Raw genomic sequence first — 25,555 nt, 5'->3', positions numbered from 1 at the left:
CAGTTCACCCCAGCAAGCTTAGACTACAGAAGTTTGAAACACAGGCCCAAAATGTTTTTATATGTGCTGGCAATGAAGTGATGAATATGCTGAAAATGGTTTTAATTCCCTTTAGGAGGTTCAGGGTGAGTGAAATATACTTGGGATGAGTTCAGGCTCACTTTAGCAAGGATCTAGGAGTAACTAGCAGGTTAAACGAATTTTTGGCAAAGGAAAGCAAGGAAGCTGCTGTTTTCACACGTGGCTGGATTTTTAACCAAATCGCGAATCGCGGCAAAATTCGCGAATGCGTGAATCATGATTACAGCAAAAGTATACGGAGCAGCAAGTCGGTTCTAAGTTTGTTGAAAAGCTGAGATTATAAGCTTTCAGAGGAAAGTTAAACCAAGTTCCTAGCCCAAACAGTTCCAGAGATACGGATGATTAAATAAAGGTAGTTTTTCGGATTTGAAATTTTAAAAGTTCAAAGCGACAGGTTACAGCTTGCAGCTAGAAAATGACTGGTGACAGCTTTGCAAATGACAGGTGACAGTTAGGAGGCAGTTCTGGTTAGATTAAAATAGATTGAATTATATTATTTTAACTAAGAGATTGGTTCTGCACAGTTCTGCTAGGTACTCACAATATATTTTGAAATAGGCCTCCCCACGGATCTGGTCAGGTTTTGGACCGGACTCCGGTTCTGGTCTCGGCACTTCACAGTGATCTGGGTCAGATCTCTGGTTCTGCTAACAGCGGTCTGGGTCACTCTGGATCTCTGGCCTCTGGTTCTGGATACTGCTCTGCTTTCTCTGGGTACAGCACTGCTTCTGGATTTTTCTGGCACAGGGTTTCAGGCCAGAATCAAAACCTGGGTCCGGCTGTGAATAGTCTGCAAATGATTTTTGGGCCTGCTGACAAATACTTTTGCTTGAAGTGGGCCTTCTTGGTTCAAAGTTCTGTAGTCTCTGTTTAGCTTGGAAGTCTAAGTGTAGGATCTCTGGATGTGAAGTCATAGGTCAGCATGCTCCGCAGCAAATGGAATTGAATGTCTCTACCTGTCCCAGCAGTCTCTTTTTATGTGTTTTGAAAGTGGGTGGAGAGGCTAGCTTTCCAGGCCCAACCCCTTCAGAGTTCTGATAGGTTGGAGAATTCTTTGCGTTCTCACTGGAGAGCAGGATTGTGTGTCAGAATGATGTCATTTAATGGCTTGCAGAAAGGACACTCCCCTGTCAAATTGCACACAAATCTATATTTGATCAAAATACACATTTCTCAAATACATAGTGGTTTGTCATTGCATGTACATATAACCTATCACATGAGGTATACTCTGTTCAAACTCTGCTCTTCCTGAGGGCTTGCATTCAAAAATGGCAACTTATTTTCGATTTTAGTGGGTTATGCAACCTTGGTTCTTCATTAAAAATTATACACATATACACGGCCTGTCCTTACATACTCCAGTAAATTCCCATGTCTCTAGCTTAAACACAGAGTCTGTAGTATCCATAAATAGCAGGGTTTTGCCCCAGAACATCACACAAATTCCCAACGCGTCTTAAAACGTGCACAGAAAATTCACAAGAATTATGGTATCATTTAAATAATTTTGACAAGTCTGCACCATGAGTTATACATCCTTCTTAAAATCATATTCTGGCCAACAGGGGTGTGTCTTCCCAGGTCACATGGTGGAGAAACCAGTTTATCCAGTTTCTGCCAAGCTCAGAGACCCTGCCCCTCCCAGCTTCTGCCAAGAGGAAGCTGTTTTACGGTCCCCGCAATAAACCATCTGCCAGAGTCCTGGAAGGCCCATTGTTCAAGAGGAAGCCATTTATGGCCTCCCCCCAATAAACCCTCTGCCTGGGTCCTTTGTTTAGTCTCTAGCAGTCCCTTGGTAATTCAATCAGAGAGGGGCAACCTCCCCTCAGAATGCATCCAGGCCTTAGCTAATGTCACTTTTAGTTACCCAGTTTTCGGCATTCAAATAAAACTAACAATTTTTACATATGCAGCTAGAATGCGGATTCTAAGTTCAAAACTATGACATTTTAACAGTGACAAACTATGTGGCAGTCACAAGTCTGTCCCTCAGTTTATTTACACATTTCGATTTTTGGTAATTTTAAATCCAGTTTCAGTTTAAGCCGCTGCAGACCTGAAGAGCTCAGCCAGTCTTGTTATAAACCTTCAAGTCACTTCAGAATATAACTTTACGTTGTAACCACCCCTCAGTAAGTCTTTCTTTGGCCTGCTTTGGGTTCATTTATTCGGTTTTACACAAAAGTCTGGTGGTTTTAAAACGCCGGCTTTCTGATAGTGATGAGTACTGGTAATGCAACCATTTTTGGGATTTAAGAAAATGAATTCCCCACAGTTCTAGGTTGCTTTTGGCAATCAGCATTGCCATTCCCAATGGTTTCAGGCTACTGTGTGGGTAGTCCAATGGTGGTTTTAGGCAGTGCCCTTCTGTGCCCATAACATCGGCAAAAATGGGTGGCAGCCTGTTCTTCATGCATTTCCCTGGGCATTTTCTGGGAAGCTCTGGCCATCATGATGTTTTCAATGCCAGTAATGCACAAGTTTTCTTTTTTTTGGTAGGGCTCGGATGCATGGGTAAAAACATCCCACAAGCCCCCCTCTTGCGATGGCCATTCTGTTTCACTGATGGAATTCGCAAGATCTGGGATGTTCTCCTCATCTTCTTCCGGTAGATGGCACAGTTCAGCATCTTTTTCTCCATCCGGTCGGATCGATCGGTTCTCCTCGCCGGTCTTGATGGGAATATTGGGCGGTACCCCGGGCCCCTTGCGTCTCTGCTCCCGGTCTCCGGATCGTCCTCCTTGGCCAGTCTCCAGGTTTTCTTTCTCCTAGGATGACAAAGGAAGAGCGGCAATACCTATTCATGGACATTTCTCCCCCACCATTGATATAGTGGGGTGGCATATATATTTTAGAACTCAACAGATATGAACATGCACATTTTTTTAAATTAAGCGACAGGAACACATAAACCTGAGAAACACAGAATTTGATAGGTTATATGTAGGATATTTTAGGGTTGGAATTGAAATACTCTGGAGCGGTACCCTCTGGGATTGCAGAGGACTCCTCCAGTTGCTGCAAAGTGTGCCTGGGATGGCAACACTTCAACTGGTTTATGTGGACCCACTTGTCTTCCCCCTCTGCCAAACCGCCTTTGGGGATGCGGATCTTGTAGGCCACAGGGGAGATCTTGTCTATAATCTCAAAGGGTCCCTTCCATGTAGGCAAAAATGTTCGCTGTTTGGCCTGGTTCCTTTGGAAATTGTATAGATAGACCCGGTCCCCCACCTGATATTCCTTCCTGGAAGTTTTCAGGTCATAGCGGGTCTTCATACTCTCGGCTGATCTTTCTAGATTCCGCTGAGCATAGGCAAAAGCATGTTGAAGGTGTTTCCTTAAATTCTCCACATACTCATGAGTTGTGGAGGCATTTATCAACGTTTGCTCTTGGGTTCTGTAGAGCAAATGCTGGGGAAGCACCATCTTGCGTCCAGTCATCAACTCAAATGGTGACATTTTGGTTGCAGATGAAGGGGTAGATCTGATGGCCATTAGGACCAGAGGTAATCGGATATCCCAACTTGGCCCAGAATCTGCCACAAACTTCTTTAATATGCTCACAATGGTTCGGTTATATCTCTCTACTGCCCCAGAAGAAGCTGGCCGGTAAGCAATATGCAACTTCCTTTTGACCCCCAGTATATCCCACATCTTTGTCATCACTTCACTGGTGAAGTGGCTACCTCTGTCTGACTCAATCCTTTGAGGTAGACCAAAACGGGAAAAGATGTGGTTAATCATCAAGGCAGCTGCCGTTTCTGCCTTGCAGTTTGGGGCTGGGAGACATTCCACCCACTTGGTAAACAAGCATGTCACAGTCAACATGTACTTATTCCCCCTAACAGATCGAATCACGGGGCCTACAAAGTCGATTTGTAAATCTGACCATGGGAGTGTCATTCCCCTCTTTTGGAGAGGCATCCGGTGTGTGAGGGATGATGGCTGAAATTGTGCACACACAAGACACCCCTTCAAGTATTGGTCAAGGTCCTGCCCCATGTGTGGCCAGTATGCAACCTCTCTCAAGATCTCAAGTGTTGTATGAAACCCCCTATGACCGGCGGTAGCCGCATCATGGGCGTGACTTAACATCAGGCTTCGGAAGGAGGTAGGAACCACCCACTGATCATGGCCAGCTTTGGATTTCCTTACCAACAAACCGTCTTGGATCCGGAACATTTTTGGACATTTCATCAACACTCTTAGGTCCTCTTTCCCAATGTACTCGGTATCCGTCAGGGGAAAGTTCTCAGGGTCCTCAAGGTGTTGGTAAAACTTACCAATAATTGGATCCCCCTTCTGAGCTGTAATCAAATCATCAGGGGTCTCCTTGCTCCATTGGGCAGTTGAAAGATCATTGTGAGCATTGATGTCCCCCATGTCCCCTGGCGCACATGAGCACTGGGCCACAGGGATGGCAGATTACTCTCCAGCCAGAAGCATGGGGCTCATAGGCCAGTACCACCCAGGTATGGAGGGGTGGGCATCTGGGTATGGGCACCCAAGCACAGTGCAATTTAGTGGGGAACCACAGGAGAGTAGGCCCATTAAGGGCATCCTGAAAACCTCTGCCCAGTTAGGTCAGTGGGGGGGTACCCATCAAATCCTGGCAGCGAGGAGGGATCTGAAGACTCCTCTGAGCGGTACAGGACACAGGAGACCAGGTCCCCACATTCTGCCAGCCACTCCCAGGCTCGCAGAATCAGGAAAACCTGGAAGATCAGACAGGAACCTCTGGGAGCAGTGCCTCTGAGTCAGAGGATGAATGGACCAGGGTTACCCAAACCAAAAAGGCCAATAAGGCAAAAAGGGCCTTGCTTAAGGACCCATTGAAACAGATTAAGGCAATCAGGAGTGTCATCACGCCTTATCATAAGAACGCCAAGTACTCTGTTTGGGAACACTTGGAGCTCTATGAGCAAATGATGGAGCCTTTTCATTTGAAGGACAGCCAAAGCTGTATCCAATATGTAAAGTGGACATTCTCCCCAGAGTACTCCAGTTTCTTTGCGGGGCTGGAGGACCAAAATCATTCAAGGTGGTCCACCTATAGGGCGGCCATATTAAAACATTTTTCTGTTCACAGAAATCACCAAGAGGCTCGCAAGGCAGCCTACAATTTGCAATGTGGGGAGGATCAGGCCCCACAAGAATCTGTGCAAGAACTGAAACGTGCCTTTGCGCAGACCACCAGAAGGGTGCGCACAGACAGCAGAGAATTTGTCAATACAATTTTCCATGCCTTGCCCAAATACATCATGACCCAGCTCGTGAGAGATTTTCACGAGAAAAGATCTTTAGACTGGGTCATTGAACAGGCTACCCGGATCTATAAGGTGCAGAAGCCCATAGAAAATAAAAATAATGCGCCCAAAAACCCCAAAACCAACAGCACCCCTGCTGCTGCCAAGGTGGCAGAGGTAAAGGTTGCCCCCGTTTTAGACTTGGAGATGGGGGGGGCCTAAAAACCTACCTGCACCTAATAATCCTAAGCCCAGAAATCCCTCGGGCCAGTCACAGACAGGGAGTCGAGGAGGTAGTCCCACAAATGGGGTCCCCCGCTCCCCTGACTATGTAAGTCCCCGCTACAAGGGAAACCGACCAATCCTGGGTTATGTGTGGACTCCTCCAGCCCAAGGGGGGGATCCAGCCAAGCACCTGACCCGGGGAACTTCCCTCCTAACTTCCCCCAGGAGGGCAGAAATTCTCCAAATCCTGGGCAGAACTTTTTCCCCAGGTATCCACCCAATTTCCAGCCCCAAAATCATCCATCCTTCTTTCCCCAATTCCCTGAGCTCAGACAACCTAATCCGGGAGAGGGGAGGCCAGGGGTGGAGGGGTACCAAAATCTTCCCAACCAGGGGTACTACCAGAGAAGGGATAGCTACCCTTCCCGGGATCAGCCCAGGGGAGAAAATAGAGCCCCGTATCAGCCTGAGCGGGTTTCCCAGTTAGAGCGCCAGGTCCAAAATATGGCACGGGATCTGGGTCACATACTGAGGGCTCAACAGAACCCTCAGATGAGCATGCCACTGCCGAATGCCCCAAACTCTGGACCTGGTGCTCCAGAACAATGACGGGGGCAGCACCCCGATAACCCACCGGTTCCCAGGGAGGAGGCATAAGGGGAAGGGGGGAGTAAAGCCTTGGAGGAAGCTTCCTTCCCAACTTATAAACAGCCCCTGGAAAACCAGGAACCGGAAACCAAATCTCCTGCCCCTGAAAGCCTGCCTCCCAAGGAGCAGAGGGGGGGTAGGAGAAACAAAGGACCCAAACAGACCCACTTTGTGGAGGAGGTACAGGTCTTCCAATTTGAGGGAGAGGGAACCTCAGAGGATCCTGGGGAAAGGACCTTCTCCTTCAGAGATGGGGGAACTCCTCCCAAGGAAAAATGGGTCCCAAGGGATGCCAATTCAGACTGGGGAGATATGGAGACTGAGCTACCACCGCCCATCATCTCATCCCAGAACCCACAGTACCGAAATCCCCTGGTTCAAACCCATCCTGGTGACTGCCTCCAAGAAGGGGGGGGCGGCCCAGAACCGGAACCAGGGGAACCCACAATGGCTCTGATCTCCAGTTGCCAACTTTTTCTTTCAGATTCCCAAGGCTCTCCACAGAATTCTGCCCAAATCTCTTCTCTCGCCATGTCCAAAACCAGAAAGTTAGCCCACCAGTTGTCCAAAAATGTGCATTATCTCTGCCCCCTTGAGGAGAAGGAGGGAAGATACTATGCCCCGGTACAAGTACAGGGGCAGGGTACAATTTTGGTACTGGTGGACACTGGATCCTAAGCTACCCTTCTGTCCAAAAGGGCCTTTGAGGAACTAAATGCAGGAAGGGGGGGGGATTACCGAATTCCTCTCACCTCTCTTCCTGGACAACTGCAGAACTTTGACGGGAAGGAAATTCCCGTTGAGGGGACTGCAGACTTGGACATTAAAATTGGGCGACACAAGGTGAAACACCCGGTCATAGTAGTGACTCCAGAGAGCACCCCTTGTTTACTAGGGAATGACCTCCTGAGAAGGTTGTCACCCCTAATAGATTGTGTAAACAAGGTTCTCTGGACCCAGACTAGCCGACCAATAAAATTAAAACAGAGTGTCAACCATGTTAGTTTAAACGGCACCTGCCACATGGTTGAACAAAAATCTGACCAAGTAGAATTTCACTTCCAGAACAACCAGATTCCAGACGTGACACTAATCGCAGTAGGACAACAGACTGGTGATGGGGGGTCATCTCTATTTCTGAAAATCAACCTTCCTTCCAGTTTAAAGTGGTACTCCACGCTGGAAGGAAACACTTTGAAATTCTTTAGTAATCCACAATCAGAAACTCCCACTCGTATAGTCCAGAAAGATGTGAAATCAGCTCAGAGCCTGGCTGATATTCAGCAAATTGGAGAGCAGTTGTTCATCCCTGTTCAGTTAAATGATGGGAAGGACTCTGTTCTCGCTCGAGTGTGTGTGAACAACGGTAAGAGCTTCATCAGCGAAGCCATGTTCCGCCAACTCCCAAAAGATCCAGCCATTCCCACATTCAAACTGATAGACAAATGGGAAATGGACCTGGAAGCACCCAATTCCAAACATCTCCTGCCAAGCAGGTGTATGCTCAAAATCTCCATTGGCAACAAGAGCATAGTCCACAATTGTTGGGTCGTGCGAGACGTCACTGCCGCTTTTTACTTAGGCAGTGACATTCTCAATCGCTTTGCCATTAGTTTGGACCTAATAAACTTCAAAGCTTGGTCCCGATTAGCGGATAATCCCATGGGCTTTGATGATCCAGAAAAAGCATTTAGGTCAGCTCAATTGCTACCTTATGCGGTGGAAATTCAGATCAAAGAGGAAGTCACAATCCCAGAAAGGACCCGACAATTCTCCCTGGAAGTGAAAGTTAAAAGAGGACAATATTTGAAAAACCCTAATGCTTACATACATCTAAATGCTTCTCTCCAACAGCAAGGGTTAGGGGTAAACCCAACACCATTAGTCAACATAGAACATGACACCATTCTAATAGAGGTGGATAACAGCGACTTAAAGAGTATTGCTCGCAGGTACCATTATTGGAATGGCGGTTGATGACCGACATTTTTCCATCGATTTAGGAAATGAACTGTTAGGACCAATCCCCAAGGACTGTTTTGACAGTGACAGTGATGACAATACAACACCAGACAGGATTTTTACCCGGCATGGGGGGAACTTCCTGGTGTACACTTCCTGCCCCTATGGTAAGGAAGATGTGACTTGTGACTTCAGGAGGGATGAGGTGATTTTCCAGGTCCATGAGGGTTGCCTTTCCCACCTGAGGCCTCCGGTCCAAATCAGCACTCTGACTAGGGACTTCTCCACCCAGCTGGAGGAGGCCGCTGAGATAGCCAAACCAGAAGTCTTTCCAGGCTTCAGGCAGATGGTGGAAGAGAGAGTCAACCTAGCTGATGCCTGTGTGACTCTGGAACAAAAGCAAAAGTTGAAACAAGTTTTCTTGGATTTCCAAGATCTCTTTGCGGTAGACTCATATGACTGTGGTTGCACTGACATCCACACAACAACAATCCCCACGGACCCTGGCATGACTCCTGTGTTTGTGAAGCAATATCGCTTGCCTCTCACATCAATGGAGTCCCTTACTGAAATAATTAAGAACCTTGAGTCCCGGGGAATAATCCGTCCAGTCCACAGTACCTTCAATAATCCGGTACTGGGAATATTGAAGCCAAACGGCCAGTGGAGACTCTGTGCCGACCTTAGGGAGCTCAACAAACGGGTCCATACTTCCCGATGGCCTCTGCCCTACATTGACCAAGGGCTGGCCCAGATCCAGGGGTCACAGGTATTCACTGCAATAGACCTGACCAATGGATACTGGACTGTGCCTGTCAGTAGGGAGGACCAATACAAGCTGGCTTTTACCTTTGGGGGCCAGCAGTACACATGGACCCGGACTCCCTTCGGATACCTCAACTCCGGCAATGAATTCAACATTTTCCTACATAAGGCCATGCCCGACCTGGGTGTGAGGGGTAACCTGGCTTATGTAGATGATGTCCTCATCAAAAGTTCATCTGTGGAGGAACACATAGCGGAGATCCGTTATGTTCTGACCCAGTTGAGGGCCGCCGGAGCAAAACTTTCCTTTCAGAAAGCACAGTGGTGTAGAACCCGTGTTAATTTCTTGGGGCATGAGATTACTCCTCAGGGTCTCTGTCCCCAGGAAAAGAAAGTGGAAGCACTTCAGAAACTGAAAGACCCCACAACTCTCCGGGAACTAAGGAGCCTCCTTGGACTGACTAATTACAGCAGAAAGTTCATTGAGGGCTACGCAGAGATCACCAGACCCATGATTCATCTCCTGAAGGGGGGGGTCAAGTGGGAATGGGGTCCAGAACAAGCCGAGGCGGTAAAACAACTCAAAAGAAGCCTCTCACAAGCGCCTTGCCTAGCTTACCCTGTCAGAAACAAGGAGTTCTTCCTGGAGACGGGGTTCTCTAATACGTGCTTGACGGAGGTATTATACCAAAAGCATGACAAGGTCAATAAAGTAATCTCCTATGCAAGCAAAACTTTATCCTCTGTGGAAGAAAAATTCAACGATTGTGAGAAGGCACTCCTGGCAACGGTGTGGGCATTGAAGAATTACCGCCCGTTTATCCAGGGGGAACACATCATAGTGGAGACTCCACACCAGCCTCTGCAATATCTCCAAAGTGACAGAATCCGGGCCGGAAATGTGAGTAATTCCCGAATTACTTCCTGGATTCAGTCAATGCAAGGCTTTCCTGTGGAGGTCAGATATGGCCAAAACAAGAAGAGTCCCCTTGCGCAAGGTCTGGCTGACTTGCATGATTGTGCCAGAGAAAACTGTCTCGAGGACGAAAGTCTAAAAATCAAGGACAACATGGAGGCATACCTTAATTCCTCACACAAAGTCTTTGAAGAGGACAAGTGTGAGGGAATGCCCCCTGTCTATGTGGATGGATGCTCTTACCATGTTGACAACAACGGGGAGAAAGAACTGGTGGCTGGTGTAGGGAATGCATGGGTGAAGGAGTTCCCAGAACCCTCCGCCGGATACAAAATTGGTCCCCGAAGTAGTCAGGTGGCAGAATTGATGGCTGTGCATCAGGCCATCCTCACTGCTGTCCAACATCAACTCCACGAACTGGTCATAATCACCGATTCGGATTATGTACGGAACGGGTTCGTGGAGCACCTGGTCAATTGGAAAACCAGAGGCATGTTATGTGCTAATAACAAACCCCTGAAACATGGGAAGTTAATCCAAAACATTGATGATCTGGTCACCTCGAAGGGGATGACCATCTATTGGAAGAAGATCAAGGGTCATTCCAAAGTAGAGGGACCAGACAAAAGTGGAAATGACTTAGCTGATCAGCTGGCCAAAACCGGGGCCATCCAAGGGGATCTAATCGAAATAGAGTCCCTGTTGGGGGAAATCCAGGTCACTGCTATCACTAGGCAGAGTCCAGGGACTGAGAGAGATAAAGGCCTCTGGTACTAGGGCTCCTGAGGTTATGCTCAGGAGTATCCCTTTCCCAGCGAACCTGGTCTCTATCCGCCTCTGCTCCCTGTTGCAATGCAAGAGCCTGCGCTTTCAGTTCCTCAGTTAAGGCCTTACTAGACTCTATCAGTCGCTCCTGCATCGCTACCTGTTGTTGGAGCCTATCATTGTGCTGACAGAGAGCCTCATTTTCTCTCTGTGCCTCCTGATTGTTCCTGGAGTACTGGGCCAGTCTCTGCTGCAGGAGGGTTACCTCCTGAGCTGTGTCCCTATTGGCCTGCTCCTTTCTTGCCAGAGCATCCTCCACCCTCCTGGTGTGCTCTAACAAGTTCTGGTGTTCTTTTTGGAGGCCACCCAGTCCCTGGAGGGCCAGGTGATTTTCTTCCATTTTCCTTTTTAAGTGGCAGACTTCCTGGCCTAAGGTATCCCTTTCCTGACTAAGAGCCTGCATCTGTGCCGCCAGGTCGTCCCTTTGCCTTTTAAAGGCACCAGCTTTCTGGCGCTCCTGGTCAAACTCTGCCTGGGTATCCAGGTCTTTCAAAATCAGTTTATTGCTCTCTGCCTTCTCCCTATCTAGGTGGCTTTGCAGGGTGACTACCTGCTCAGCACATGCCTTATTGAAGTCTAACTGTTGCTCCAGCTTTTTCTGGCTCTGCAGTAGGGAGTCCAAACCTTCTTGGTACTCCTTCTGCAAGGCCAGAAATCTGGTATCCTGGTCCGCCTTTTCCTGTTGCAGCACATCCATATCCTCCTTTATTTTAGTGATGTACCGTCTGCTGTCATTTTCTGACCCCCCGGCTCCTGAGCAGCCTCTGCTCAGAAGAGTCCATATCAGATTGGGCCTTCTGTAGTGCCAGCAGTTGCCTACTCGCCAGATCTTGGCCTTCAGCACATTTGTCCTGCATGGCTCCCATATGTAAATATAAATATGCCGCTACCCTGGCAATCTTGTGGTGCTCATCCTTGGCCTTAGGGGTCATATATAGTTCACTCAGGGCCACATGTAGGGGACCCTGATCTCCCCATATATCTGACCCTGTTTCAGTGACCTGTTGCGCGATTGCCTGCAACCAGACCGTTTGGTCCTGATGAGTCCACTCACCTCTCACAAATAGCTTATGTAAGAAGTGTTCTCTGGCTATTTTCATATCTACCAAGGTCGTCATTCTGGAATTTGAGTTCCTTCCTGACTTACAGAAGTTTGTATTTTATTTTTGCAAAACAGACCTTTTCCTTAGAGCGTTCCTTTGAGGGGTGCTTTACAGCGTAACACAGCATGGTGATCCGACCGGATATGTGTATCTGGTCAGCTGGCACACTGTATTAATCTGCACAAGTGATAGATCTAACCCAAACGTCCGGCTCGAGCCCCCACTTGTAAGAGGATTCAATTCAACACTACAGCTAAGTCAATGCCTAGTCTGGGATACTGAATGGAAACCCTTATTGATATATCTTTATGTCCAGTTCATGAGTTCTGGATGACTACCCCTATATAACACCCCTCTCTTGGAATCCCCCTGACCCCACTGAGCCAAGAAGTAGTTCTGTTTTGCAAGTTAAAAGGTTTGTTTGAGAATTTAAACAATATATATATATATATATCACACTTTATAATAAATTAATAATTGAATATCACACTTAATCTGAGCAGTAATAAATAATGGATAGTCTGGCACTAGCACACTTCTTTATAATCAATGATGAGTGGTTATAGGATGGATAAGATAGCAACAATACTTTTATGGTTTCAAATGGATGCAAGGTGGAATGAAAATGCAGTACAGAAAATAACTTGATATGATTTCAACAAAACAATGTAATCACTTTCCTCTGGCAATCCACTCCCCCCCTTTATGCAATGCAAGGAAATGGAAGGAAATCACACAGTTCTCAGAAATGCAATCAAATGTAATTCAGTTCACCCCAGCAAGCTTAGACTACAGAAGTTTGAAACACAGGCCCAAAATGCTTTTATATGTGCTGGCAATGAAGTGAGGAATATGCTGAAAATGGTTTTAATTCCCTTTAGGAGGTTCAGGGTGAGTGAAATATACTTGGGATGAGTTCAGGCTCACTTTAGCAAGGATCTAGGAGTAACTAGCAGGTTAAACGAATTTTTGGCAAAGGAAAGCACGGAAGCTGCTGTTTTCACACGTGGCTGGATTTTTAACCAAATCGCGAATCGCGGCAAAATTTGCGAATGCGTAAATCACGATTACGGCAAAAGTATGAGGAGTAGCAAGCTTGTTGAAAAGCTGGGATTCTAAGCTTTCAGAGGAAAGTTAAACCAAGTTCCTAGCCCAAACGGTTCCAGAGATACGGACGATTAAATAAAGGTAGTTTTTCGGATTTGAAATTTTAAAAGTTCAAAGCGACAGGTTACAGCTTGCAGCTAGAAAATGACTGGTGACAGCTTTGCAAATGACAGGTGACAGTTAGGAGGCAGTTCTGGTTAGATTAAAATAGATTGAATTATATTATTTTAACTAAGAGATTGGTTCTGCACAGTTCTGCTAGGTACTCACAATATATTTTGAAATAGGCCTCCCCACGGATCTGGTCAGGTTTTGGACTGGACTCCAGTTCTGGTCTCGGCACTTCACAGTGATCTGGGTCAGCTCTCTGGTTCTGCTAACAGCGGTCTGGGTCACTCTGGATCTCTGGCCTCTGGTTCTGGATACTGCTCTGCTTTCTCTGGGTACAGCACTGCTTCTGGATCTTTCTGGCACAGGGTTTCAGGCCAGAATCAACAACTGGGTCCGGCTGTGAATAGTCTGCAAATGATTTTTGGGCCTGCTGACAAATACTTTTGCTTGCAGTGGGCCTTCTTGGTTCAAAGTTCTGTAGTCTTTGTTTAGCTTGGAAGTCTAAGTGTAGGATCTCTGGATGTGAAGTCGTAGGTCAGCATGCTCCGCAGCAAATGGAATTGAATGTCTCTACCTGTCCCAGAAGTCTCTTTTTATGTGTTTTGAAAGTGGGTGGAGAGGCTAGCTTTCTAGGCCCAACCTCTTCAGAGTTCTGATAGGTTGGAGAATTCTTTGCGTTCTCACTGGAGAGCAGGATTGTGTGTCAGAATGATGTCATTTAATGGCTTGCAGAAAGGACACTCCCCTGTCAAATTGCACACAAATCTATATTTGATCAAAATACACATTTCTCAAATACATAGTGGTTTGTCATTGCATGTACATATAACCTATCACATGAGGTATACTCTGTTCAAACTCTGCTCTTCCTGAGGGCTTGCATTCAAAAATGGCAACTTATTTTCGATTTTAGTGGGTTATGCAACCTTGGTTCTTCATTAAAAATTATACACATATACACGGCCTGTCCTTACATACTCCAGTAAATTCCCATGTCTCTAGCTTAAACACAGAGTCTGTAGTATCCATAAATAGCAGGGTTTTGCCCCAGAACATCACACAAATTCCCAACGCGTCTTAAAACGTGCACAGAAAATTCACAATAATTATGGTATCATTTAAATAATTTTGACAAGTCCGCACCATGAGTTATACATCTTTCTTAAAATCATATTCTGGCCAACAGGGGTGTGTCTTCCCAGGTCACATGGTGGAGAAACCAGTTTATCCAGTTTCTGCCAAGCTCAGAGACCCTGCCCCTCCCAGCTTCTGCCAAGAGGAAGCTGTTTTACGGTCCCCGCAATAAACCATCTGCCTGAGTCCTGGAAGGCCCATTGTTCAAGAGGAAGCCATTTATGGCCTCCCCCCAATAAACCCTTTGCCTGGGTCCTTTGTCTAGTCTCTAGCAGTCCCTTGGTAATTCAATCAGAGAGGGGTAACCTCCCCTCAGAATGCAGCCAGGCCTGAGAACTGCTGTGGATCCAGTTTCACTCCAATTGGGAGGAAGGTTTCAGGCAGAATCCAGTTCCTTAAGCCAGGCCCCAGCTAATGTCACTTTTAGTTACCCAGTTTTCGGCATTCAAATAAAACTAACCATTTTTACATATGCAGCTAGAATGCTGATTCTAAGTTCAAAACTATGACATTTTAACAGTGAAAAACTATGTGGCAGTCACAAGTCTGTCCCTCAGTTTATTTACACTTTTCGATTTTTGGTAATTTTAAATCCAGTTTCAGTTTAAGCCGCTGCAGACCTGAAGAGCTCAGCCAGTCTTGTTATAAACCTTCAAGTCACTTCAGAATATAACTTAACATTGTAACCACCCCTCAGTAAGTCTTTCTTTGGCCTGCTTTGGGTTCATTTATTCAGTTTTACACAAAATTCTGGTGGTTTTAAAACGCCGGCTTTCTGATAGTGGGGAGTACTGGTAATGCAACCATTTTTGGGATTTAAGAAAATGAATTCCCCACAGTTCTAGGTTGCTTTTGGCAATCAGCATTGCCATTCCCAATGGTTTCAGGCTACTGTGTGGGTAGTCCAATGGTGGTTTTAGGCAGTGCCCTTCTGTGCCCATAACATCGGCAAAAATGGGTGGCAGCCTATTCTTCATGCATTTCCCTGGGCATTTTCTGGGAAGCTCTGGCCATCATGATGTTTTCAATGCCAGTAATGCACAAGTTTTCTTTTTTTTTGGTAGGGCTCGGATGCATGGGTAAAAACATCCAACAGTTTTCAGTACAAGTTGTGAAGGACTTTTTTCTTAACAGCTACAGTGAGATAAAGTAGAATGCGTTTTGTCTCATTAACATGCTGGTAGCTCTGCAATTCAACAGTTTTCAATCGTAGTACAGAATGTTTGCACTGATTCTAGTGCAACTACCACTAGTAGTAGTAGTTTGTCATTTGTAAAACGCCTTTGTGGCATCAAAGCGCTTGTGGGTGAACGCCTTCGGGCACCGAAATCCAAGTATGGGAAAATTGTCCAAAAAAGGTTACAATGCGTGTTTTCATTTGCCCAAAAGGAGTTTGGGTGTGATAGCCGGGCCCCAGTTAGCTACCCCTGCTGATTAGGCATGTGGATGGGTGGTGTAAGGTGGTCAGGAGAGTGCAGCAGACTCGTTATGTGTCCAGCTAGACTGAAATGTTGTTGCTGGAAATAGCTGTTGTTGTTGGACTTAGCTGCATTCTGATGGCAGAGGTGCTTTGCGTTGTGTTTTAGACCGCTGTATGGGGGTGAATGCATGCGGGTTGGTGGCCATGCCTGCAGCTAGAATCAACAAAGCAGTGTGTAATATGTACCCATTGAGCCCCAGTTTTTTCTTTGCTTTCAATGTGGCCAAGGAGTCTATTTGTCCGGTCTGCTCTGAAATTATACTTCATCTTGCTCTGGAGATATCCTGGGGAGGCAACTAGTGTTGCAGGCTAGGTGTACTCATGTAAGCCTGAAGGGCGAAGGGTTCATCAATTTGTAGGAGGGAAGAGCCAGGTTTTGAGGGCCTTTCTGAAGGAGAGGTGGTCCTCTACGAGGCAGATGTTAAGTGTAAGGGAGTTCCAGAGTGTGAGAACTTGGACGGAGAAAGAGGATCCTCCTATTCTAGTGGAATTGAAAGGGGGGGTCACAAGGAGGAGTGCAGAGCCAAATCTAAGATTTCTGTTGGGTTGGTAGCGTGTACGTTTGTTTTGGAGGAAGGCAGGGCCTTTCATGTGGAGGGCACAGGGGTAATGCACATGGCATAGAAAGGGGCACATCGGCTGATAGGAAGCCAGTTGAGCAACCTGAAGGTAGGGGTAATGTGTTCTCTGGGGGAGAGGGTAAGGTGGAGCCTGTCTGCAGAGTTTTATATCTGTTGGAGCTTTCTGAGCTGATATGCTGGGGCACCCAGATAGAGGGAATTGGCGTAGTCTAGGCAGGAGAGGATGATAGCCAAAATTGCTGTGACTCTGTGAGGGTAGGAGAGAAAGGGGAAGATTTGTCTTGGGATGCAGAGTTGAAAGTGGCATGATCTGGATACAGCGTTGATGTGGGGAGACTTGACCCTCTCCTTTCCTCTAACTACAACCCAATCTCAAAGAACTGCTTCTTTGGCAAACTCTTAGGCCACGCGGCATACTCCCAGCTCTGACTATTCACAGAATCCAATGGTCTATTCGACCCTGCTCAGTCCAGTTTCAGACCCCTCTGAGGAACCTAAATCTCCCTTGTCTCCATCTGGGATGGCATGAAAAGAACACAGACTCTGAAGGCTGTGCTACTCTTATCCTCCTTGACCTATCGGCAGCAATGGAACCATAGTACTTTACTTTATGCTGGTGAAAAGCACAAAGCTTTCATGCCATTTAAGAGTCAGGCATATGCTACTTAGTCACACTACCAAAGAAACCGCCTGACCAAGACTGACCATCAAGCTGTGATGTGGCTACACTGTAATCTGCCCTGTGTCAAAAGAGGAAAGGGGCAACAAATCACCCCAAATTGCAAATATTTGTAGTAAAATGTACATAACTAAAAAACAACTGTTCAGTCGAGCATTGCCCCAGTCACATGTTCACACACTCACATCTCCATGCTTTCGGTAATCCATCCACACCTCACCCCATGTAATGATCCATGTATTGCACCCAGCTACAAAACCACAAGAACGGTCAAATAACTACAAAATATGACCAGTGATGACAACAGGTATGCAACCTTATTAAGAATCCTGCGTTGTGGGACTGGATCAAAATAAACTTTTGATAGAAATCATTCTGCGTCTGTGATTGATAATTTCTTGTGTATCTTGTGTTCACGTCTTTCGGTTCTTTAAGCTCTAGGATGTACGATGCCATGGTGGCAGCAATGCAACCGTCCCCTAAAATAACTCTTGTGTGCAGAAAAGCTTTCTGGAGACCAGATGCTGTATTGTACATTTTTAGATGTTTAATTGTTACCAATGCTTCCTGAAAATTCCTTTAATTCCTGCATAAAATACATTTTAAAGCACTAAAAGGCAACAGTCATGGTTGTTTAGTGCTTTATAAATAAACAGAAAACATAACATACATTTTTGGGGTGAGTCATTGAAAGCTACTGAATTATTGTGACATGTGAATTCAGTGGTGATTGCAGCAATCTGGGACCTCAATGATGCTAGAGAAGCAAACATGTTGTAAAACGGAATGACAGTTGTTTGGAGAACAGAACAAAAGGGCAAAAAAGCCTCGACAAGAAAGCTTACTGGCCTTCTGCTGTAATTACAATCACTCTACCATCTGGGTACTCGGTTACTTATAATGTATTTGTATTTGTAGAGTGCAAACATTCACCCTGTGGTATCTTGGTGCTTAAGGACATTGTACACCCAATAGATGGAAACTTGCTAAGCTATTTTCACTGTCAGTCAGTTGAGGCGCTCTGAGGCCTAAGGGCATGTAGCGCCTTATATGAAATAAAAAAATAAAAAAAAAAATAAATAAATAAATAAATAAATAGCGCTTTAATAATACTTTATTATCTGGCATCTTTTCAAGTAGAACCGTTACCGGCTTTTGGGAGATGCCGGCAAATAGAACTTTCCAGTTGATAATGTGCAGGATAATAACGCTTTTTCTGTCTTTAGTTTAAATTCGACTATTTGTTCAGCAATGTCTATACATCTGTGAGTTGCCTGGTCAATGCGATTATCAGTTCTGATGCAGCTTTCCCTTTCTTGCGGAGTCTTCTTACAGTTTTCTCATACCCCTCGATTTAACCCATCGTGCTCGCAATCCAAACGTTGGGGGATTTGCACAGCGCACATGACCCTGCAAGCTGAATCCCCAAACTGAACATGTCTTCGTCCCGTCCCAAGTGTACTGGCCTGTCCACAGATGCGATGGAGGCCTCAAATATGGACCTCAGCCTAATGTATGATGTAATGAATGCAACTAATGTCTGCAAGTATGCAAGCAACACCTGTAACCTATGTAAGCAATGTCTGTGACCTACTACCCATGCAAGCAAATAATGTAACGTTTGTAACCTATCACCTCTGCAAGCAACTACTGTAACCAACCCTCTTAAGTAAAAAGCGCCTAGATGCCACCGGGGTTATGTGCGCTATACAAATAAAACAAAACAAAAAACAGAACAAAAAAAAAATCCAGCTGCAAAAGGACAAAAGAGTCCTGCTAGCACAACTCAGCTGTAAAACCCAGAGTGGACCACATTTTCCTGTCCCTTGAGAGACCTCACCTGTGCCAAAAAAAGAAATATGCAGACTGTGTTTGATGAAACATCTTTATTTGGCCGCACGACTGCAAAGGATCGTTAATGCTACACATGACATGGTACGCCATGTTTTGGTGCAGCTCTTTCAGCACTGGTCATTTTGGCAGAGCGCCTTGCGTGCAGGCACGCACTGTTGGCAGCATCGAGCCAGGTGCAGGGACTATATTGATGTTTGGTCGAAGATATTGTGAACCGAAGCACGGAAAAATGCAATGCTTTGGTAGACAGTGATTGGGCCGCATTAGAAGTTTGGCGGCCGCATTGCTGGTAAAGCCGGCAGGCGGCGCCAAACTTCCGAAAATTTCCGACGCCCACGAATGAACAATTACTGGGGCATTCCGGCCCCGCTGGACCCGGTATTTGCCCATTCGCGGGCGCCAGAAAAAAGATGCTCCCCATTCAAATTCAGCCCCATAGGGCTGAATGGAAATGGGAGCGTTGTATGCACCGGCACCCTTTATAACGGTGCCGGTGCATCCGACATGCTGTGCTCGGGGGTGCCGCTCTGCCCGCCAGGTCCAACCTGGTCCATTTCAGAAGTTTCCATAACGCCCAGGCAGAGATTCGAAGAGGCTTCGTGTTCTGTTATGCTCACCTGGTCTCTGTGGAGGCGTTGGGGCACAGTTGCAGCCCTCCTGGGGGTGACGTCGCTTCGGTCCGACTTCGCCCTCTGCGCTTATGTGGTGACTGGTGGTAATAGGTGATGCTGCTCTGGACTGCTCCTGCGTGGAGAATAGGGGGCGTGAGTATGCCAGCTTGTGCTCCTGAACCCCTTCCAGACCCCTTCACCCATACCGTGGTAGCCGTGCAATGCGCTGTCCCTGGAAAGCTCACCTGTTGATTAGTTTTGGCAAGCACTCCGTCCTGCTGCTTCTGGCAGGGGCACTTGTATGATCAGGCCGAGTTCCTTCACTGGTCCCTTGCACGTGATAGTCCAGTCCTGCTACGACTAAGCCACTATACTTCAGGTAATTTCCTGTTTGCCTTTGTATTTCCTCGTCTGTTTTTATTGTATTGTAAAGTTTGTTGTCTTGTATTGCTGGCCGTTCCACTTTTGATGTTTTCTCTTTTGCTTTCTTCCCTTGCAGGTGATGTTTCTGGCCCAGCACAAGCTGCAGAGCTCGAGGCGGCAGCCAGAGTGAATGAGGAATGAAGCTGCAGTGGTACCATAGCTGGTAAATTGTTAACTAGGGGGCACGCTGGGTTCAAATCCGGCGCGGCTCTAGGACGGATGTTCTAACCTTGTCTTTCTTCTTCTTCACAAGGTCTGAGTTTGTGGATGCAGAGTGCTGTGCTCTGGCATCGGGATCAAGATCACTGGGTGTCAGGAGATGAGTCCACAGATGAAGTGATGAAGCACCGGTTTCCTGGAAGTGGGTGTGCAGGAGAACGCCTGGTTTCAAAGGTAAGTAAACTGGTCCAAGCGGAATTTAGCGTCACATTACACGCGAGTGCACAGTAACGCAAAGCACCGGCCTTAAGGATGGAACAGCTTATATAGCTGAGCTTCTGAAGCCATGCCCCCAAGTTCAGCCTCCCTGCCACACCCAATGAGTCAGCACATGAAGACCCGGCCTCGGGAGCCACAACCAATGAGTCAGCACATGAGGATGTTCTCTGGAATAAAGGCTTTCAGCTCCTGGAAAGTTCTTTTAAGCACTCCTGCACTGAAATAAAGTAAAAACATTCCTGCACTGAAATAAAGTGTTCCTCTTCACATCTCTATATGAGCCTGGCACCAAAGGCGCCAGGACTGAGTCGAGCCAGGGCCCCTGTGTTTACGGGTCTCTTTTGCTTTCTTCCCTTGCAGGTGATGTTGCTGGCCCGGCAGAAGCTGCGGAGCTCGAGGCAGCAGCCGGAGGGAATGAGGAACGAAGCTGCAGTGGTACAGTAGCTGGTAAATTGTTAACTAGGGGGCGCGCGGGGTTCAAATGCAGCGCGGCTCTAGGACGGATGTTCTCTGGAATAAAGGCTTTCAGCTCCTGGAAAGTTCTTGTAAGCACTCCTGCACTAAAATAAAGTAAAAGCATTCCTGCACTGAAATAAAGTGTTCCTGTTCACATCTCCAGCCAGGGCCACTGTGTTTATGGGTCCCAAAGGGACATAAGTGAGTCAAGTGACCCATTGCCCCCATCATAAAATGGTGTGGTTTTTGTGTTCTGGGGCCTGTGGCCATGACAGTAGTGTGGGGAAGTGTTGACCAGTCTAGCTGGAGCCTTCCCAATGACCATATGTAGTTGGTACACCTGTGGGTGGTACCTGGGTGAATGGAGTGTGTGATGAATACACATTCTGTGTTGTGGATGTCTAGTATCTGGTGTTTGACACACTGACTGAGACAGCCCCGCCCGAAAATGGAATGAATGCAGTGTGTAGTGTCGACTGGTGTGGTACTTGTTCGAATCCACATTCTTTGTTGTAAGTGCCTGGATGGAGAAGAATGGCCTGAATGCACTGTGCGCCTGATTGGTTGACTGACTGCCTGAATGCCCTTCTGAGTGATTGGTTGCTTGAGTGTAGCCCAGAAGAATGAATGGGAGATCAACAGTATATCTGGCGGCCTCTCACTGCTAGAATTCGTTCAGAAGCTGGAGTTGAAACTGACATTGGAACTGAAGCTTAACCTGGAAGCCCTGCTGGAAGAGAAGTATTGCTGTTGCTCTACTTCATCGATCTGAAAGCTGCTGTGTCTTCAAGAACTGATCCAGAGAGGACCTGGTTAGGCACCCTCTTCCGAGCTAAGAGAGACCATTGTGCACTGCTAACCTTCACCAAAGTGCCCTGGAAGTCATCCTACGAAAGACTGTCAGCTGGAGATGGGGACCGCCAAGACAGTTGATTCCCGGACGTGCTCGTCCACACCGCCAACCGCCTTATCCCGGCGGAGTAGGCCAGTCCGTCAACGTGCCGAGGAGGATCCGCCGGTGGGTTTCCCGTCACCCAAAGACCGTAGAGACGCCAGACAAATTGACGCCCTTGCTGGGCCACAGTTCTTTACAAACTCTTTGTGGTCCTGAACTATCGACATCGAGGTGCCCCGCATGCCTCATCCTTGCAGGACGCCTTCGACTCATCATCGATGAGCAACGTCAAGACCGAAGCTGCTGCCTCGTTGCCAAGTTCACCTTCTTCAAGGCCCGTTGACGATCCGTGGCTCCTGCTTTAAAGGGAGTCACTCAAAAAGGATCCATCGTCGCCTCCTCAATGAACTCTGCTATTCCAGGTACATTGGGGTGGTAGAAACACTTCAGAAGGAAATAAGACTCATTGAATAATATATGGACTGGGCTTGTGGTATTTCTTTATTTTACAGGTTGCTCAGGTGGGAGAATCTCCACACAGAGCTGTGTCTAGGTAATGGGGCCAGTATTCTGCCAATTGTTCCAACCAACTGCTTTCCTCCTATGTCTATTGTTGGTTATCTTTATTAATTGATTTGTGTGACATTTGATGCACTTTAATGAAATCTGATAATAATTATGGTACCACTTAGAACTGTATATATTTGCCATTGTAGATTAACTGAGCACAAAGTAAGTTATTGTGATTGTATATAACCTTGAAACTTAATTATGTAAACACTGCTTTTTCACTAATACAGTGTGCGGACATTCCTTTGTGGGTGCTTGGGGACTACACTGTACTTAAGAACCAGCCCGCATCACCTCCTGAGAAGCTAGGCCTGATTGCTCGTCCATTGCTACCAACAACAGAGAATCTTGGCTGGGGTCCTCTGTGCCTCTCCTCTACCATATAGAGAGCAGGAATACAGACACCACCCTCCAGTCTTTACAGGTGCAGACTCTTTAAAAGGTTATTAAAGTGACTGTTTTTAGAATATAAAAACTGATTATGCTGACTGCTTTTAATAGAAAGTATAAGAAGTCGAAAATCTGCTTATATTTTAAAAAACCTGGACTACCCTGAATACCCTTTGGGCCCCTAAGGGGGGGTCAGCCCCTAGTTGGGGGACCCAGAAACAATATATTTACTCATGGATTGGGGAGGCCCTCATTATGAACATGTTTGAAGACCACTACTTTAGACTGACATCTAAACAAATATTTAATTCATACCACAACATAACAATTCTACATATAGTTCATTAAATGTCATGTAATTTCCCTTATAAAAATATTTATAAATATATAATTTGAATGAAAAATGTACACTGTAATAGAGACATATAACATTTTAAAATTAAAAGACTAACCATCCCCACATAGTAGAAACACACAAACCTCAAACTGATCACAACCACCTTATACTCAAATCACGTTCCGCTCCCCAACCCAAAAAATTATTCTCATAGTGCGCTTCATGCCAGACTCCAGCCTCGTGCCATCCCAAGACAGGTTATCGAACCCGTGCTGCTCAGTGTAGTCTTGTTTCCAAGACGAGTGCATTGCCCCTGAGCTCATTCACGAACATTGATACATTTGTTAATAAATAAATATATAATTTGTTAAAAGGTTCATGGAATGTAATCCTCGTTTTAAGCATAGTGTAAACACAATTGGGGCGCTTTGAAACACAATTCTGTTGTATAAAGCGCCTTACAAATGATCAATAAATAAAATAAAATAAATCAATAGTAATGTGAATCAATCACGTAACGTGCCAATCGTAGCCAGATGACAGTATCTGCTGATCGCAAGAGGTTGACATATGTTTTGTTGCATTAGAGTCCATATGGTACTACACCTTACTCAGGACCATGGTCGTTTGGTGGGAGTGACCTGTTCTGTTTTCCTGGAAAAGCGGAACACATGCAAACATCTTGAATGAATGCCTTGTGGACTATGACCATGTTCTGTTACTGTCTCTCAAAGGTTGGTCAGGCAAAGAAGGTAAATTAGTTCCATGGAAAAGCGCCAATCTTGACGAACAAAGATAGTAAAGGTCATGTGTGATTGGTCACAGCTCCCGTGCCCCAAAATATTTCCCCCTCCAACCGTACCTTTGAGTCTTGAAGACAGACCACCATTCTAATCTGGCAGTGACACATATGGACGTGGTCCTTTTTGTGGTCCTCGGGATTAATGAATTCTATGAATAGGACAGAGCCTCATTGCTCTCGTTGGAGAGTGCCATGGGGCTGAAGAATCACAGATACATCCATGTAGCTCTGAAGTCATTACACTGGCTCTAAATCTACCCAAGAATCACTTTTGAGACCCATTGTACCACTCACAGAGTCGACTGGGACTACGCTGCAAGCAATCCCAGCCACATAGAGAATCACTACTGCCCACACAGGATCCTGCAGTGAGCCTTGAAAGAAGTAATCCTCAGCATGAAGCACACAGATGAATATTACGACAGGAAGATGCTGCCTACGACATCCTCCATTTCTCGAACCCCCACACCCTGATCTACCCCCTGAAATGCAGGACAGCCGTAAACACTCTTATTCGCGGAGGCCTTTTCTGATGCCTAGTTACCCCCCTTACTGTTTGCATTCCAGGATCATGGATACCCTTGGTGGTCTATGATAAATGACTTTCGTCAAGGAACATCATTTGGTTTTAGCTACGACTAGGTCGCCAGATGACTCCATGTCATGAACGACACCCTACTTCACTGCTGTGATTTGCTTTTACCTTAGTTTTACTTCAATCCATGTTATTCAAATGAAGTAACCCAACTAAACAACTCCCAGCACCCATTGATGGAGACGTGAAAGCCCAGTACTCGGACATTGTATGCTTCCAGACATAGAGTCACCTAGCAACCGTAGCTATGACTGGATTCATCATGTAAATGTCCTATTTCTCTGCCTCTCTCTCTTCTTCCTTTACCCAGTCTGGTTCTCTAGGGCAGTGTAATCTGTGACATCATAAAATAAAGAGACATTTAACCTTTCCCCTGGACCTGAGTCCTATCATTCAGGCAATAGATATCTGGGTAGAAGGGCACATCAGTCGAAGCCTTGTTACTTGCGCTCACCTGTCCCTCAAGCTTACACTCGAGTATGATTGCTCACAACTCACCCTGAGGTCCGTTCATCTTTCCTCTGGGACTGTCTTTCCCAGTCATCGCTCACCTATTTCAGCAAATGGGTTGTGAAGGTGCACGGAAGGACAATGCTGGCAGTTCCAGAAGAAATGCAAATCTTGCATAGTGTGCATAGCTAGCTTCACCTATGAGAGGTATACGTGGAACTCTATCTCTATAGTCCTGCCCTGGGGCTACCTCTGGGGCTATGGCTTGTAAAGTGCTCCCTTGCTTCTCAAAGCAGGGTCTGCACTGGATCAACACCATATGAATAATAATAATAATAATAATAATAATAATACCACATCAGTATTATGCTTACTGTTGTCTAAGATATTACCTATTCACGCTGGACCCTAGTAGTGAGGGACGCTAGAGGCAACATATAGAATATTTTGTAGGACCGACAGAAGAGCATACATCAAGTTTCAAGACTTCACAAGTGATATATATTCTTGACTGTAACATTTGTGTTGCCAAAATATTAACGTTGACCAATATCATCACCATTTTAACTATGCCACACAACAATTTCGACTTGCCCTGTTTTCTTCCTTAAGAGTCATTTAACCAAAATTCAATATTCATTCAATGATTGCATTTCCAGCTGCTATATTCCCATATTGCGACACCACAGCAGTGAAAAACGTGGAGAACAAAGATCGTGTTCAACTGCTGTGCACAACCGCACAGCAGCAGAATATGGAATGTCCTACACCGGGATCCCCACCCAGCTCACCTACCCGCCTCTCCCCTCTCATCACCCAAACCCCAGACAAGCACTCCCATGCCTGCTGCCTCAACATGCACCCCATC

The sequence above is a fragment of the Ambystoma mexicanum genome, chromosome 5p (assembly GCF_040938575.1).
Source record: "Ambystoma mexicanum isolate Mex_15411 chromosome 5p, UKY_AmexF1_1, whole genome shotgun sequence".
Lineage (NCBI taxonomy): Eukaryota > Metazoa > Chordata > Amphibia > Caudata > Ambystomatidae > Ambystoma > Ambystoma mexicanum.
The sequence above is the reverse complement of the archived record's forward strand: the minus strand, read 5'-3'. Positions refer to the sequence as shown.